Source organism: Acomys russatus, chromosome X, assembly GCF_903995435.1.
Source record: "Acomys russatus chromosome X, mAcoRus1.1, whole genome shotgun sequence".
In the NCBI taxonomy this organism is placed as follows: Eukaryota; Metazoa; Chordata; class Mammalia; order Rodentia; family Muridae; genus Acomys; species Acomys russatus.
In genome coordinates, this window is record NC_067169.1 from 86577734 (window position 1) to 86594244 (window position 16511).

Consider the following 16511-nt stretch of genomic DNA (forward strand, 5'->3'; position numbering starts at 1 on the left):
ATTCTTATATTTTTCTGTACCAATTTAAGAATAATGTTTTATATTTGTGTGAAGAATGCCACTGGGACTTTAACAAGGATTATGTAAATCTGTATATTACTTTGAAGGGTATACAGAATCAAGGAATATTAATCCTTCAAACTATGGGCATAGTTATATTTTGTACACAATTTATTTTATACATAAATTATGGGGTTTGAACCTGATTCTAAATGGTCTAGAACTTACTGGAACGAATAACAGCTTACATTTTTCAATATCAGGTACAATTATCTGTATTAGGCAATGTAGCTAATAACAGGTACTAGATACAATCATAGGTAAGAATGTATTATAACAGGCATTGTGCTAAGTGTTTTGCAAATGCATTAGCTCATTTATTCTCATTTTAATGAATTAAATGTCACAATTACACAAAGATTGGCACTTAGGAAAACAAGACAAATGACTAAATGAAAAACTGTTTGCAGTCTTATAGTCCCTGACTAATGAAGTCAGGGAGATTTGCCGTTCATCCTCTTACTCAATATTTTATGTAAGGCATTAACATATTTCTATCTTTTCATAAATGGTCAGACAGCTGTAGCCCTAGAAAGACTTGATTTATGTCTAAATTGAGAAGTTAGGCATCATGTATCATATGATACACTATTTTTGGTGACCAGAATATGTAGTGTATGATATTATCTTCAATTTCTTTTTTCAGAGACTTGAAGTTCTCATCAAACAAGTAGTTTATTTGCTCGGTTAGAGTTACCTTGAGATATTTTATATTATTTGTAGCTATTGTTAAGGATGTTGTTTCCTTAATTTCTTTGTCAGCCTGTTTATTGTTTATATAAAGGAAGGCTACTATTGCTCTAACGAGGATTTCAAGTACTACATTGAATAGATACAGAGAGAGTGGACAGCCTTTTTGTGTCCCTAATTTCATTGGAATTGATTTAAGTTTCTCTACATATAGTTTCATTTTGGCTATAGGCTTGCTGCATATTGCATTTATTGTGTTTAGATACATTCCTTGTATCCCCAATCTCTCCAAGACTTTTGATATGAAGGGGTGTTGGCTTTTGTCAAAGCCTTTTCAGCATATGATATAATCATGTTATTTCTTGCAGCTTGTTTATATGGTGGATTACATTAATGGATTTTCAAATATCGAACCACCCCTTCATGCCTAGGATAAAGCCTACTTGATTATGGTGGATGAGGTTTTTGATATGTTCTTGGATTCAGTTTCTGAGTATTTTATTGAATATTTGTGCATCAATGCTCATAAGGGAAATTGGTATGAAATTCTTCTTCTTTGTTGGGTCTTTCTATGGTTTAGGTATCAAACAGACTTTGGCCTCATAGTATGAGTTTGGCAATGTTCCTTCTGTTTCTATTTGTGGAATGGTTTGAGGGGTATTGGTATTAGCTCTTCTTTGAATGTCTGCTAAAACTATCTGTTCCTGATGCTTTTTTTCTTCTTTTCTGGTTAAGATAGGTTAATATTTGCTTCTATTCCCTTAGACGTTATAGGACTATTTAAATGGTTTACCTAATCTTGACTTAACTTTGGTAAGTGAAGTCTATCAAGAAAATTATTCATTTTGTTTGGATTCTCTAATTTTGTGGAATACAGGCTTTTAAATTAAGAACTAATGATTATTCAGATTTCCTCGGTGTCTGTTGTTATATACACCTTTTAATTTCTGATTTTATTAACTTTGATACTGTTTCTCTACTTTTTTGTTCCTTTGGCTAAGGCTTTGTCTATCTTGTTGATTTTCTCAAAGAAACAGACCTTGGTTTTGTTGATTCTTCATATTATTCTCTTTGTTTATAATTCATTGATTTCAACCTTGAGTTTGATTATTTTGTACTTTGGTCTCTTCTTGAGTGTTTTTGTTCTAGAGCTTTTAAGTGTTCTGTTAAGTTAATAATATTAGATATCTCCAATTTCTTTATGAAGGTGCTTAGTGCTATGAACTTTCCTCTTAGCACTGCATTCATTGTGTCCCTTAAGTTTGGGTATGCTGTGGCTTCATTTTCATTGAATTCTAGAAAGTCTTTAATTTCTTTATTTATATTTTCCCTGACCCAAGCATCAATGAATAAAGAATTGTTCAGTTTTGATGACTTTGTAGGGTTTCTGTTGTTTGTTGTTGATGATATCCAGTTGTAATCCATAGTGACCTGATAAGATATAAATGGTTAATTTAATTTTATTGTACTGGTTGAAGCTTGTTTTGTGGTCATGTATATGTTTGGAGAAGGTTCTGTGAGATACTGAGAGGAAGGTATTTTCTCTTGTGTTTGGGTGAAAAGTTCTGTAGATATCTGTTAGATCCATTTGATTCATGGCATCTTTTAGTTGATTTCTTCTGTTTAGTTTCTTTGTCAATGACATGTCCATTTGTGAGAGTGGAGTATTCTTTCCTAGAACACTCAGCATTCACATATACCTAAGAAAAACAATGTTTCTAATTTTATTCTTTCATTCATTTAATAAATGCAAGATCTTGAAGATCTTGTTCACCAGTGAATTCCAATATGTGTGTATATCAGGCTTTAATTTCTTCTAAGTCTTCTCTCAACATGACCAACATCTAGATCTTTTTTTTTTTTTTTACCTAGTTTACTATTTAGGTTTCTTTAAAAAAATTTTTTTCATATATTTTATTAATTTATTCATATTACATCTCAATTGTCATCCCATCCCTTGTATCCTCCCATTCCTTCCTCCCTCCAATTTTCCCTTTACTCCCTTCCCTTATGACTGTGGCTGAGGGGGACCTCTTCCCCCTGTATACGCTCATAGGGTATCAAGTCTCTTCTTGGTAGCCTGCTATCCTTCCTCTGAGCACCACCAGGCCTCCCCATCCAGGGGACGTGGGCAAATATGGGGCACCAGAGTTCCTGTTAAAGTCAGATCCCACTCTCCACTCAACTGTGAAGAATGTCCTGTCCATTGGGTAGATCTGGGTAGGAGTTCAAAGTTTACCTCCTGTATTGTCCTTGGCTGGTGCCTCAGTTTGAGCGGGACCCCTGGGCCCAAAATCTGCCTATCATAATGTTCTACTTGTAGGTTTCTAGGACCCTCTGGATCCCTCTACTTTGCTATTCTCCCATGCTTCTCTCACCTAGAGTCCCAGTAGGATGTCCTCCCCTCTGTCCTACTTTCCTGGTAAGTGAAGACATTTATGGGACATGCCCCTTGGGCTAGTGTCTAGATATAAGTGAGTATGTATCATTTGAGTCTTTCTGCTTCTGGGTTAACTCACTCATTATGATCATTTCTAGTTCAATCCATTTGTCCATAAATTTCGGGAATTCCTTGTTTTTAATAGCTAAGTAGTATCCTCAATTTGTATTTGTAAAGTGGGTTCTATAGTTGACCACCTCCATGAAGTAAATTGTTAGCATGAAATATCTTTCCAAACACATGGTATCTTAAACTTGAATTATGTAACCCTTTCCTCATACTTATTTTACCCAAGCCCCAAATGATATAAAATGTTCTTTCTTTACTTAGTGTATTTGAGATCACAGCTGTCTGATTACCCCACAATTTGATGGTGAGGTTATTCTATTCATACATGTCACTATCCTTTGTCTATATGATGGGTACTTCAAGGGCAGGCATCAGGATTAATCATTCATCCTTTCCAAGATAAAACGGAGCATGATATATGGAGAAAACTATCTTTAGAAAACATCTCTGTGAGACAGTCGGTGTATATTTCAGATAAGAAGTGAATGTAGATGCTAAACAACCTTGATCATAGTTCTTCATGCATTTGCCTTCCATCATTTGCTGACAGAAATCATTGTTATAGGATGTGGACAAACGACAGAGATGGAGACTTTCCCAAGTCATTGTCATCCTCCAAGTTTTGAGGCCAATGCACTAGGTACTAGTGCCTATCAGTAGTCAAGGTAGGAGAATATATTTCTTCACTAAGTGGTTATGTGACCTCAAGTGAGATTTTTCAGCTTTTAATTCCCTCTCCACCACAATAATATAGATAAAACAGTTTTTACTTTATAGAGTTGTTGACATTTTTAAATTAATTGTTAATCAAGTGTTATAGAACTTAGTAAATATTACATACTCAAAAATGTTTGCTGCTCCACATGATGATGATAACAGAAACACATATGAATTTTGACTTGGTTGAGAGAGAAATAGAATTGGTGAAGGGAGGAAAGAGGGGGGATAAGCTATCTGCCAGTATCCCTTTGAGGAATTGTAGCTGAAAGACATTGTTTAAATTGTTATATGATGTGATAGTTAGAAACAAAAAGACAGGTTCACCACCTCTCAAATGATCCTTGCTGCCCACTGAGGTAAGACTGTAGATTTTCAAACCTTTGAATAGTTCCTCCACTTATTTATTCTGGCTAGAGGCAGTACACAAATTGTCCTGGCAATTAAGTTCAGGAAATGTGCTTTGCCTCTCTGAATTTATTTCTGAAAAAATCTGAATATAAAAGAAATATCTGTTACTGATTCATATAAAGAAATATCTATTAATGATTCCAAAAATAGTTAAACATAATGACTTATTAAGTGATTGTTCTGTTACTTGAGAATTTTCCTTATAGAAGAAAGCAGTTCTCTATCACCTTGGTCCATTCTCTCTCTCTCTCTCTCTCTCTCTCTCTCTCTCTCTCTCTCTCTCTCTCTCTCCCCCTCTGTCCCCTCTCCCTCCCTCCTTCCCTCCTTCCTTCCTCCCACCCCCCTCTCTCTGTATGTATTTTGTACATATGTCTAGATTTCTGTCTCTGCCAACTCTGTCAGTTTTAAAGAAACAAGTGTATTTAATTTATAGGCATAAAAATTTGAGAAATGTCAAAATTGAGAACCATAGCATGGAGCATGGTCTTCCTACTCCTGCTTTGCTGCATGCTGTGTATTGGTTTGTGTCTTTGCAATCATCTTGCACAATATAGCAGGAGAAAAATAGGTTTGGGGATTAGAAAAATCAGAGCTCAAGTTCTTGCTTTGACATTTGTGCCTTGTCTGAGTTTCCTGTATTTTATTAAAATCTCCTGGATTTTGTTTCTTCATTTAGAAAATAAGATAATGATACATAGTTTATAAAGTTATTACAAAGTTTATGATAAAATACATTTGAGATTGTTCACATAGAAAAGAAAGTTTCCATAACATTTCATTTCTCACTGCTTAATGATGGATAACTCATTCAATTTTTATCCAACCAGTCAATAGGTTGTTGAATGTTCACAATATGCATCTGTAACTATGTATCTACTTAGTTTATTAAAAGAATATATATATTGAAGCTGGGTGCAGTGGCACACACCTTTAATCCCAGTACTCAGGGAGGCAGTGGCAGGCAGATCTCTGAGTTCAAGGCAAGCCTGCTCTGCAAAGGAATTCCAGGACAACTAAGGCTGCATAGAGAAACCATGTCTCAAAAAGCAAAAATAAATAAATAAATAAATAATAAAAAATAAAATTAAAAAAATTGAATGCTGCTTTTTTTTTGTTTATTTACTCTTTACACACACCATCAAGTGCTTTTAATCTTATATCTCTTAAAATGTCTAGCAGGGCAAGGTTCCTTTTTCCTTATTCTTTCTTTCTATTATTGTCTGCTTATTGTTGTGAATTAGCAATTAATAACATAATAATCTGTGATAAATTAACATCCTATGTTCTTTCATAATCAGATTTCAGTCTGTGTGAAAAATGCATTAAAATGGCAAAGTGTTCAGAGCCAAATAATAATCTTTCCAATAACAGGTGGAAGCATAAAAATACTGAGTAACAGGGCATTCCCTGGGTGACGATAACACTATTAGGTGCAGCTGAATACCTGATTTAAAACCTGACTTAATACCTGATTTTAAACCATTTCAAAGAAAATTAGTAAGAAAAACAGCATGAGGGTGACACAAAATGTTGTTTGCAGGAAAATAAAAAGTGTAAGATTTTTATTTTAAGAAGTCATCCAAACTAAGAAATATAAGAATTACCTTTACCTTCATGTGAATTAAAAAAAAATAGTGCACTAAATTAAAATGAGTGAAAGAGGCAATATTAGAGAAGAGAAATAGAACATGGGGAATGGAAGGAAGAAGAAAAGAATGCAGTGAGTGGCCAATATCTTCATAATGTGTCATACATTTGTACATATATGGTAAAGGCATGTACAAGATAGTTGTAGTAAAAACCTCACTTTGTAGTGTGTGTGTGTGTGTATGTGTGTGTGTGTGTGTGTGTGTAAACAAAATAATGTGTTCAATATTGTGGAAATTTTACTCATTCTTAACTCTGGCTGGTCCAGATAAAATCCTAGCTTAGTCTGGGACTTTAGCTGAATAGATATTGCAAACAGTACTTGTTACATATTGAATGTAAAATATTCCCCATAGACTGATGTTTTGGATACTTGTTCTGCAGTTTCTGGCACTATTTTGAAGGTTATGAAAGTTTTATGAGGTGGGGGTTGACTGGTGGAAGTAGATCACTAGGAGTGTGACTGTGGATGTTACAGCACTTGTCACTAATGTATATTTTGTGTTATCCAGTCAGCTATGGTATGAAGGATCAGCCAGTGGATGATCTTACCACCATGAACTGAACTTCTCCATTTTGCCTTTCTCAAATAATGAACCAAAATCTGTCCAAAACCATGAATCAAAACAAATATTTCCTCCCTTAATCTGTTTCTGGTATATTGCCACAGTGATGAGAAACATAACTAAAACAAATATTGATACTAGAGAAATACACTGCTTTGTGGTTTATAGGCTTTGAGGACCAAACTATGAGACAAATGTGAAAGTATTTGGGCATTCAGATTATGGAATCCTTTGAAATGCTGTAAGAGAATATTATTGGGTCATTTGGGTGTGAGTTCAGGTGACCAGAATGTTGATAGTAATGTACACTGTAAAGATTGTTTGCACAAGGTTTCAGATGAGAGCAACAACTCTTTTGGGAATGGCATTAGAAGTCATTCACATTATATTATGACAAGGAATCTCTATATTTACTTGCTGAAAGGAGTTTCAAGACAGTATCATATTCAAGATTTAATAAATAGTCACTACTGACTGCTTTTAGCTACATTTTTATTGAGAACAAGGAGTGGAAATAGAACTAAATGGATTGTTAATATATGTAGTTTGGTAAAGAAATGAGGGTAAACCCATTTAATTTTTCAAAGCAACTTTTGTAAAAGCAGTGGTACTTGTGAAAGAGAATGGAACCACTTCAAAGATGCCATGCAATTCCCACTGTGCAAATACAACAGTTTCTTGATGGCATGAGTCCTCTAGCTGAAGAGTCCAGGATGTGAAAATGCACTTACTTGGAAATGTTTTACTAAAAAAAAAAATAGTTCCTTAGAGAGAAAAATTATCCATTTAAAAATGGATAATGGAACTGAAGAGAGTTCTCAAAAGAAGAAATAAAAATGTCTAAGAAATATTCCAAAAAGTGTTCATTCATTATCTGCCATGGACCTGCTCAGTCCAGTATAGGTCCTTAGGAACAGGGGTGGACAAGGATAGGCAAGTGACAAACAGAGACAAACCAGAGGTAGTTTTTGAATCTGAGAGTATTTTTGAAGGCAAGCAAGCTAGGTTTTTATATATTTTTTGGAAATGGGGAGTGTTTATGTGGTTACATTATTTTTCATTCAAGGAAGTTAGTCAGGCATACACAATTCAAAATACAGTATGCAGAATAATAATGTCATCAATCTTGAGTAATCATTCCTAAGTCATTAGATTGGTATCAATGCATGTGCCCTCTTCATCAAAGATCAATGTTCTCTCATTGTGCAAAACATATGTGAGTCAAGACAATTTTTTCTTAGCTCTTTGGTCACTATCTGGATCTTTCTTAAACACTTTATTTGTAAGTCATAATAGAAAATATGATTAATTCTTAGCCATGCTTTTATTAGCAAGTGGAACGAAACGTGGTGGTAAAACCTCCTGAATGACCCTTGGCTGCAGTCCCAAGTTAGGGATCTCCTAGCAACACAGTTATATTTGAAAAGTTCTGATATGAAAAGGAAAAACAAAGGCAGAATATGGAAAAACAATGAATAAGAAGAAAAACTGCAATCATTTACTACTGGCAGGAACATAAGACCCATTCCAGGAGGCTCCCCGTTGGGTAGTGGTCATCGCCTAGGGTTCTGCAGTAGCATTTGTCACACAGACTCTACTGGAGGGGTCATGACAATTGTCCCTAGTAAGTAGAGAAATGTAAATCAAAATAACTTTATGTTTTCATCTTACCTAGTCAGAATGGCAAAGATAAACAAAACAACCAACAACAATGCCAGAGAAGACGTGGAAACAACACACTGCTCGTGGGACTTCAAACTGGCCTAGCCACTCTGGAATTCACTATGGAGAACTCTCACAAAGCTAAATTAAAATCTAGCATATGACCTATCTGTCTCAGTCCTTGACATATGGCCTAAGGGCTTCACATCCTACTCTACAGCTGCTTGCTTAGCCATATTTATCGCTGTCCTATTCACAATAGCTAAGAAGTGTCAACAACATGAAATATCCTTCAACTGACAAATGGTTAGTGAAACTGTGGTGCATATACACTACAGAATGTTGTTTAGCTGTAAACAAATGTGAAATCATAAAATTTTCATGTAAATGTATAAATCTAGAAACAATCATACTGAATAAAGTAACCCAGATCCAGAAAGAGAAGCATCACATGTTCTGTTTCATCTGAGGTTTCTAGCTTCAAAACTTCATATGCAGTTATATAACCTTGAGCAACTGCAAACATTAGGAAATGAAAAGGAGAACATTGTGAGGGAGGAGCAATAGAGAGTAGAATATCAAAGTGAAAGTAATCTGAAGGAGGAAATATGGAAAAGGGGAGTGTACTTAATTGGGAGGGAAGAGGGTAGCAAAGATATAGAGGCAGGGAAGAAGATAAAATAAAAGTAAGGGGGTCTGGAAAAACTCATAAAGGATCATATTATTATCTATTTTCCCAATTACACACACACATATGTATATGTTAGTATATGTGTGTACATACAAATACTTAAAATGAAAATTTCCCACCTGAGTTGACAGTAGTTACCTCAAGAGCCACATACTATCTAACAGAAACCCAAACACAAGACACAAGAAACCCTTTTATGATTTGTTGTCAGGAAAGCCCAAAAGACTACTGAAACATTACAGGTTACTGCTGTTGCCGTGTTTGCCTCTTCTACAGGTTTAAGGTATGTTCCTATTACTGAAGATACCATTTACTTTAGCCACAGGACCTGGAGGATCAGAACTGAATCTACCCAAGAACCTCTGTCATGAAGACTAGCTTTCATTGTACCAGAACATGCAAGCTTCCAAGGAAGGGAAGCAACCAATAGTCCTACTGAGCTATGCTGCCTATGAAATGTAAAAGTGACACGATGGTACAATAACCCTAAGTATGCAATCAAGGCACTAGCTTCCTGGTGGTAACCAGCAGCTCTCTAATCAATGTAAGGCCTGCTCAGCAGGACACAAATCATATCTGATGTCAGAAACCTAGGACAACGACACCCAGGACTAGTGAGGTAATGGATTTTGTGGGAGAATCTACAACCACCACTTTACTAAACCAGCTTAATCGTCATGTGTTCTAAATATTTATTATTACACCTATAGAAAATTGCAACTCTCACCCCTCAAACCAGGGAAACTTTTCTTTTCAACAGATGGAGTCAATTATAGAAAACCAAACATCATTTAGAGAGCAAATGATTGTGTGATTCCATGTCCTAATTGACCCATCTCCCACACAAATCCAGCACCCAAGGCTCAAGGAATACTATGGAAGAGAGGAAGACTGATTTAAGAACCAGAGGAACAAGATATCTGCTGTGGTTACATCTCCTAGAAATATGAAGGAAGCAACACTCAGGAAGTCTGAACAAAATGGCTACCAAAGCAATATTTAAAGACTTAACCCAGAAGCAGAAAGTGTCAAATGGTATATACTCACTTATATCTGGACACTAACTAACTCAAGAGGCATGTCCCATGAAAGTCTTCACTTACCAGGAAAGTGGGACAGAGGGGAGGACATCCTATTGGGACTCTAGGTGAGAGAAGCATGGGAGAATGGGGAAATAGAAGGATCCAGAGGGTCCTAGAAACCTACAAAAAGAACATTATGATGGGTGGATCTGGGCCCAGGGGTCCTGCTCAAACTATGGCACCAGCCAAGGACAATACGTGCAGTAAACTTCAAACCCCTACCCAGATCTAGCCAATGGACAGGACATTCTCCACAGTTGAGTGGAGAGTGGGGTCTGACTTTCACACGAACTCTGGTGCCCCATATTTGACCATGTCCCCTTGGTGGGCAGGCCTGGTGGCACTCAGAGGAAGGATAGCAGGCCACCAAGAAGAGACTTGATACCCTATGATCATGTACAGGTGAAGGATGTCCCCCTCAGTCACAGACATAGGGGAGGGGAGTAAGGGGAAAATGGAAGGAAGGGAGAAATGGGAGGATACAAGGGATGGGATAACAATTGAGATGTAATATGAAAAAATTAATAAAATATATTTTTAAAAAACCCAAAAAGACAATACCAAAACATGTGCTAACATGAACGTGGAGAATGACATAAACACCAGAATATAGACAAAGAACTATGAACAACTAAGAAATCTGGTAAGCAGGGGCAATAATCTTCTCCAGGGAAGAGTTGCCCACCTAGTTCTCCCAGAGAAGAGTCCCCAAATCTGAAGCAGACCTGAAATCAAACACATACAAGTAACACTACATGGACTGAGCAGATTTGTATATAGTAGCTATGAATGTGAGAGAAAGCATGGGCTACACACAAACATGATTAGAGGTAGGGAAATGGAAAGGGGAAAATGATGTGATTATATTTTAATTTAATTTCAATAAAGTTTTAAAAGAAAGCGCCTGAAAAAAAATAGAGCCATGGGGATGCCTTGATAAAAAATGACAACTTAGCCAAGTTTTTCCAAGTTTAACCACTCAGGCACTCTGAGGCTATCATGTTACAACTGACACCGAGAAATAGTAAGTTAGAAGAACTTGGCATCATCCATGTGCAGTTGGTTTTGTGTGCATGCAGACTATAGGAGTTAGGGGTCATGAAACTTGCACTAAGGCTTAAAAAAAAACTTACATCAGGCATTGTGTATCAAGGTCAGCATTTCTGCATAATTCTTTAAGGTGAAGTATACTTTTAATAAAGACACTAGAAATGGTGATGTCTGCCATGAAAAGCTTCAGGCACACTGTAGAACTGTCTTAAGAGAGAAAGCACATGTACTTCAAGTATCAATGCCATGAGGGTGTGACAATTAAACCACAACCTCCTCCAGATGCTAGTCATTTGCTACAGTATTTAGCATTTATCCTCCTTGGTTTTGATCTTCCTTCCATTCTATCTTTTCTTGTTATCATTCATTCCTCTCCTTGGAATGAGAATATTTGTTCTTTGTGGCTGTGTCTTAGAAGTATTTGGCATTCTTCTTGTTCTTTTTTCCAGGCCTCACAGCTAAATGATGGCCTTGAGATTCACAAAAGCCTTGAAACTTGGCCATTTGTAGAGCTGACACTGTTAAGACTCTTAGGACTTCTGAAGTTGGACTGAAAGCATTTTGCATTGTGAGAACCTTTGCTATGGACATTATCTAGGCAGGAGCGGAATGTTATGGTCTGAATATGAACTGTCCCCTACATTTTGATTTCTTGGTCTCCACACTGTGGAACTCATTAACAGATTGTGAAACCTACAAGGAATAAAGCCTGCCTAGCAGAAGTAGGTCACTTGGAGTGGCCCGTTAAGGTAATACCCACTTCTGGTTCCAGTCATGGCTTATGCTTCCCAATCAGTTGGCCCATGAAAATCTGCTGCTGCATATTCCCATGGATATATGGTATATTTGTAATTGCCTTCCATGCCATGACGGACGGCAACCCTCTGAAATCCTTCCTCCCTGAAGTTGTTTCTTTGACAGAGCAAGGAGAAAAGTGATGAATAGAGGAGCAGAACGTGATCATCAGACTAAAATGTCCATGACCTCTAATTTGATGTTGGGTTCCTTTATGTATAAAATCAAGGTAGTAATTTCTAGTTCATGGGTTTCCCATGAATGTCAAATGAGTTGGTGAAAGGAAAGCTTATGATACCTACAAAGTACATAATAACATGCATTCAGTTAGTTACTGAAAGACATGCACCATGTATTCTTGGCTATATGGAAAACTTTTAAATGACATTTTAATGAAAACTAATGTTACTGTATATTTAACTCAAATACTAAGTAAGTATGTCATAGGCATACAGCTAATAAATGACAAATCTGCACACAAATCCATTTTTGAATACCCCCTTTTAGTATATTATACTGTATCTATAGGATTCCAACTCTGCAAACAACAATAAAACCAGGAAGTTCTCTAACAAGTAAAGAGAGAGTATCTGTTCATATGACCAATGTAGCTTTATTGGTTTTAAATGCCTTATAGCCTGTGATCTTACAAACCTATCGCATTCTTAAAGCCTTCTTATAGTGTAGACCTTGCATTTATTTTACTGCTATGTCCAAGATGCTTGCAGAACAGATCTGTGTTTTGAAATTGCATTCAAAGCTTACTGCAAATAATTCAGAAATGATATTCAGTGTCCTTTAAAATAACTTATGGCATCCACATCATCTCCCGTTGCTTTATAGGACCACATTAAAACTTCAAGCCCTGACAACTAATAGCCATATCCTTTAGGGCTCTGTGGTTTGCTTCATGAGATTCATGATTGTCTGGGCTACAGAGTGTAAGAACAGAGTGAATGCAATTGAGAATTCTATTTCCCACACACAAAACCTGAAAAGTTGGTCTCTAATGTCTTAGTAGGATGTAGTTGATTCTGGTTCTCAGACATTTAATTTCAAGGAAGATTTTAAAAATGATGCAAATTCCTCAAGTAAAAGGAACAGGAATGTGTCAGTCGTGGGTGAGTAATAGAGGAGAATCTCTTTCGGAAACATATCCTGTAGGATTTTAGTAAAGCCTGGGTGGAGACTTGAAAAATGAAGGAAGTGTTAATCCATACCATATTATGAATTGCCACAAGGATGGACTGTGTCACTATCTAATCTGGATCTAAGGCAGCCTGAGTGTGAATATTGGCTCTCCCTATTAATAGTTATATGACCTTTATTTTAGAAAGAAGGAATTAAAAAAAACACAAAGCTGATGATTTGCCTCCAAAGTTCCTGTGCTTGGTCAATCATTCTCTGAAATCACCTTGAAAAAAAAATGTCACAAACAGTCAATAAACTGACAGAACAAGTATTTACTCTTCACAGAGTGCAACTGTGAAGATGGACATTTTATTTTTGATATTTTTATATTTATAGGCAGCGACATGATGGTCAAATCAGCATTTTCACCCAAAGATGCTTTCACCTCTTCAGCAATATTCTGCATCCTTGAAAGACTCAGACCCAAAATCTTTTCTCTATATAATTAATTTATAATTTTCCTTGGAGTCCATTCTTTTTTGCACTTATTTATTAATGTTTTAGCATAAAGATGTATCAATGTGGTAAAGAGTTTTTAGAAGGTGTAGGAGTAGATTATTTGCATACCCACATATTCATAGTTCTAAAGTGGAATATTTTAGGTGAGTTAAATTGATCCTATATATGAGTTCACAGAATGAGAAGAATCATCTACCCATCTCACTTCAGAGATATATGTTGAGTTTTTAGGGTAGGGGTAAGTACATTTACAACTGCATAACTGCAGAATAGTGGTTTGTTTGCCTCTGTTACAAATAAAACTCTGTGTATTTCTGGTTATCAGCTCCAGTGATTTTCATAGACATTGATCAAAGGAGCTACTAATCCAGAACATGTGGGTACATCTTGCTTGCTTTATTTTACTCAAGCTCAAAGAACAAAGCAGATGATTGGGTGGGAAGAGGGATCAGTTATGCTAAGCAGTCTTGCTTGTAGAACTATTGCAAGCAAAAAGAATAATCCATACTACAGAAATTATCATTTATAGTGAATGCAAAAGATTTTGCTCTCTTTCTAGTAAAGAACATCTAAAAGAATCAATCTGCCTCAGTGTCTGCATAGTCCCTCTGGCTAACACAGCCCAGTTGGTATCTTAGCATGGACATCCACTATTGGTACTTTGGACATTTGTCAGGAAAAGATAGAATAAAACAACCTTGGGAAGGGAAGACTGTTTTTTATTATGTTCATAATATTTTTCTGCCCTCATGTATACAATATGAATATTGTTTTCAATGCTGTTATAACCCTCATAAAAATTCACTTATAGAGAAAGAACATAGAAAATGGACCATTACACATAGGTATTCATTAATCTTATGATAGAACTCATAAACCATGAATAAATATCCTGTTAGTGAAATATTCTATAAAAACTAAAAAAAGAAATCTCTCTACTTACCTAAAAATTTAATGTGTTAACATATAATGGAAATGGTATCTGATCTGAATCAATGACCAAAGACATTATTGTTTCTATCACAGAGAATAGTCTAAGAACCAGAGGTGGAATATAGAGTGGCTCTTTTCATGTATGTCTCAACCCACCCACAAAATTTTGTGAATCCATTTAAAGATTCTAGTACTCAGGAAAATTATGTCTCTTTTATAACACCCAACATCAGATTTTAGATCTCATCAGAATAAGATCCAAGAGACCCCTATAACAAGCTGTTACTATTGACTTTAGTTGCATCATTAGAACTTAATGGCAAGAGCTTGTCTTAATTTTATATTGTCGTAATGAATTATCATGACTAGAAGTAATATGGGCAAGAAAGGGTCTACTTGGCTTGTCCTTCCACAGCACTGTTCATCATTGAAGAAAATCAGTACATGAATTCAAGCAAGGCAGAAAACTTGGAGTCAGGGGCCATGGAGGGGTGCTGTTTACTGGCTTGCTCCCATCGATTTTTTTCAGCCTGCTTATAGAACCCAGGTCTACCAGTCAGGAGGTGGCTACAGCAACAATGGACTGGACCCTCCCACATAAATTACTAATTAATAAATGACCTACAAGCTTGCCTGCAGCCCAGTCTTATGGATGTATTGTCTCAAATGAATATTCCTCCTCTTAGATGAGTATAGCTTGTATTAAGTTGACATAAACCTACACATCATGGATGCTATTGCTTCCTCCAAGCTAACTAGACTTTATAATACCCAAAGGTGGTATGCAGACTTCTGGAAGAGAAAAGCTTTCAACAGTATTACTAATCTGTGAACCCTGTGGGTTAAAATGATGACTACTTAGGCAAGACATTCCCATGGATGCAATAGTGGCACTAGTGCTATAGTGATAATGAACTGATTTACAATTAGATTTAAAACCCACTCCTAAGGAGGAAATGCATATATGCCTGGTACTATAAATCTGACCAAGAGTCCATGTTTTGGAGTCTCATAGAACCTAGAGATGAACCTGCTACTGGTGTTTAGCAACATATATGGAATATCAAACCACCTCCTAAATATGTATCTCTATACCCATAGATTAGGAGATTTCTGAATCTTGAGAGAAGCTCCATTGTACGATGGAAGCAGGTATACATGGAGACTAATAACGGATCGATGTGTAGAGAGTGTGGGTGGAGTGCTTAGCTATAAATTCAAAACCTATTATCAGAGCTCCTGCCAAGAGCCCAAGAATATCATAGAACACAGTGGGAATATTATGAGAGTCAGAATTCAGGGAGATACAGGGTCTTCTGGACATGACAGTAATGCTGCTATCATGAACTCATAGAAGCTGTGTTTTTTCTGTGCACAATCTTCATAAATGTGCAGTTGATTACTATTCTAGGCTGTAAAGCAAAAAATCTCTTGAGCACCCATCATTAGCTGAAGATCTGTTTACAATTGATGGTTATTGGAGGAAGAAGAGTCAGCTTTCAGGATGGCCCACACCCACTCCTATATAGGCATCACAAATTAGAATAAATGGTTTGTAAAAAGAAAGTAGATGAAGTTCAAAGAAGGAGTAGAGTGGTTAGTCCGGGAGCAGTTTTGAGGGGCAGAAGAAAATAATATGTTCAAAATACTTCATATACATACATTAAATTCTTAAAGAGTTAATAAAATATTATATTAAAATACTACAACTTTGAATGTGTGTGCTGATGATATTCAGAAATAACTAGGTTAGATAAAATTGAGTTTATGACAGCAGGCCAGGATAGGAATGATGGCATTACACAATGAGGAAAATTCAATCTACCACATTTAGTTGTTATAGTACCTCCAAGAAGACATTCAACAGTGCTGAGCCAATTCCATGCCACAGACTTCCCAGCTTCCAAAAGTGTGAAACAAATAAACTTTAAAATAAATTATCTGCCCACAAGCATTTTCATATCAAAATATAACACAAATAAAGACAGTGTGGATGCTGATAGAATGCAAAAGGAACCAACTGAATAAAGAAATAGTTGCCAAAAAAA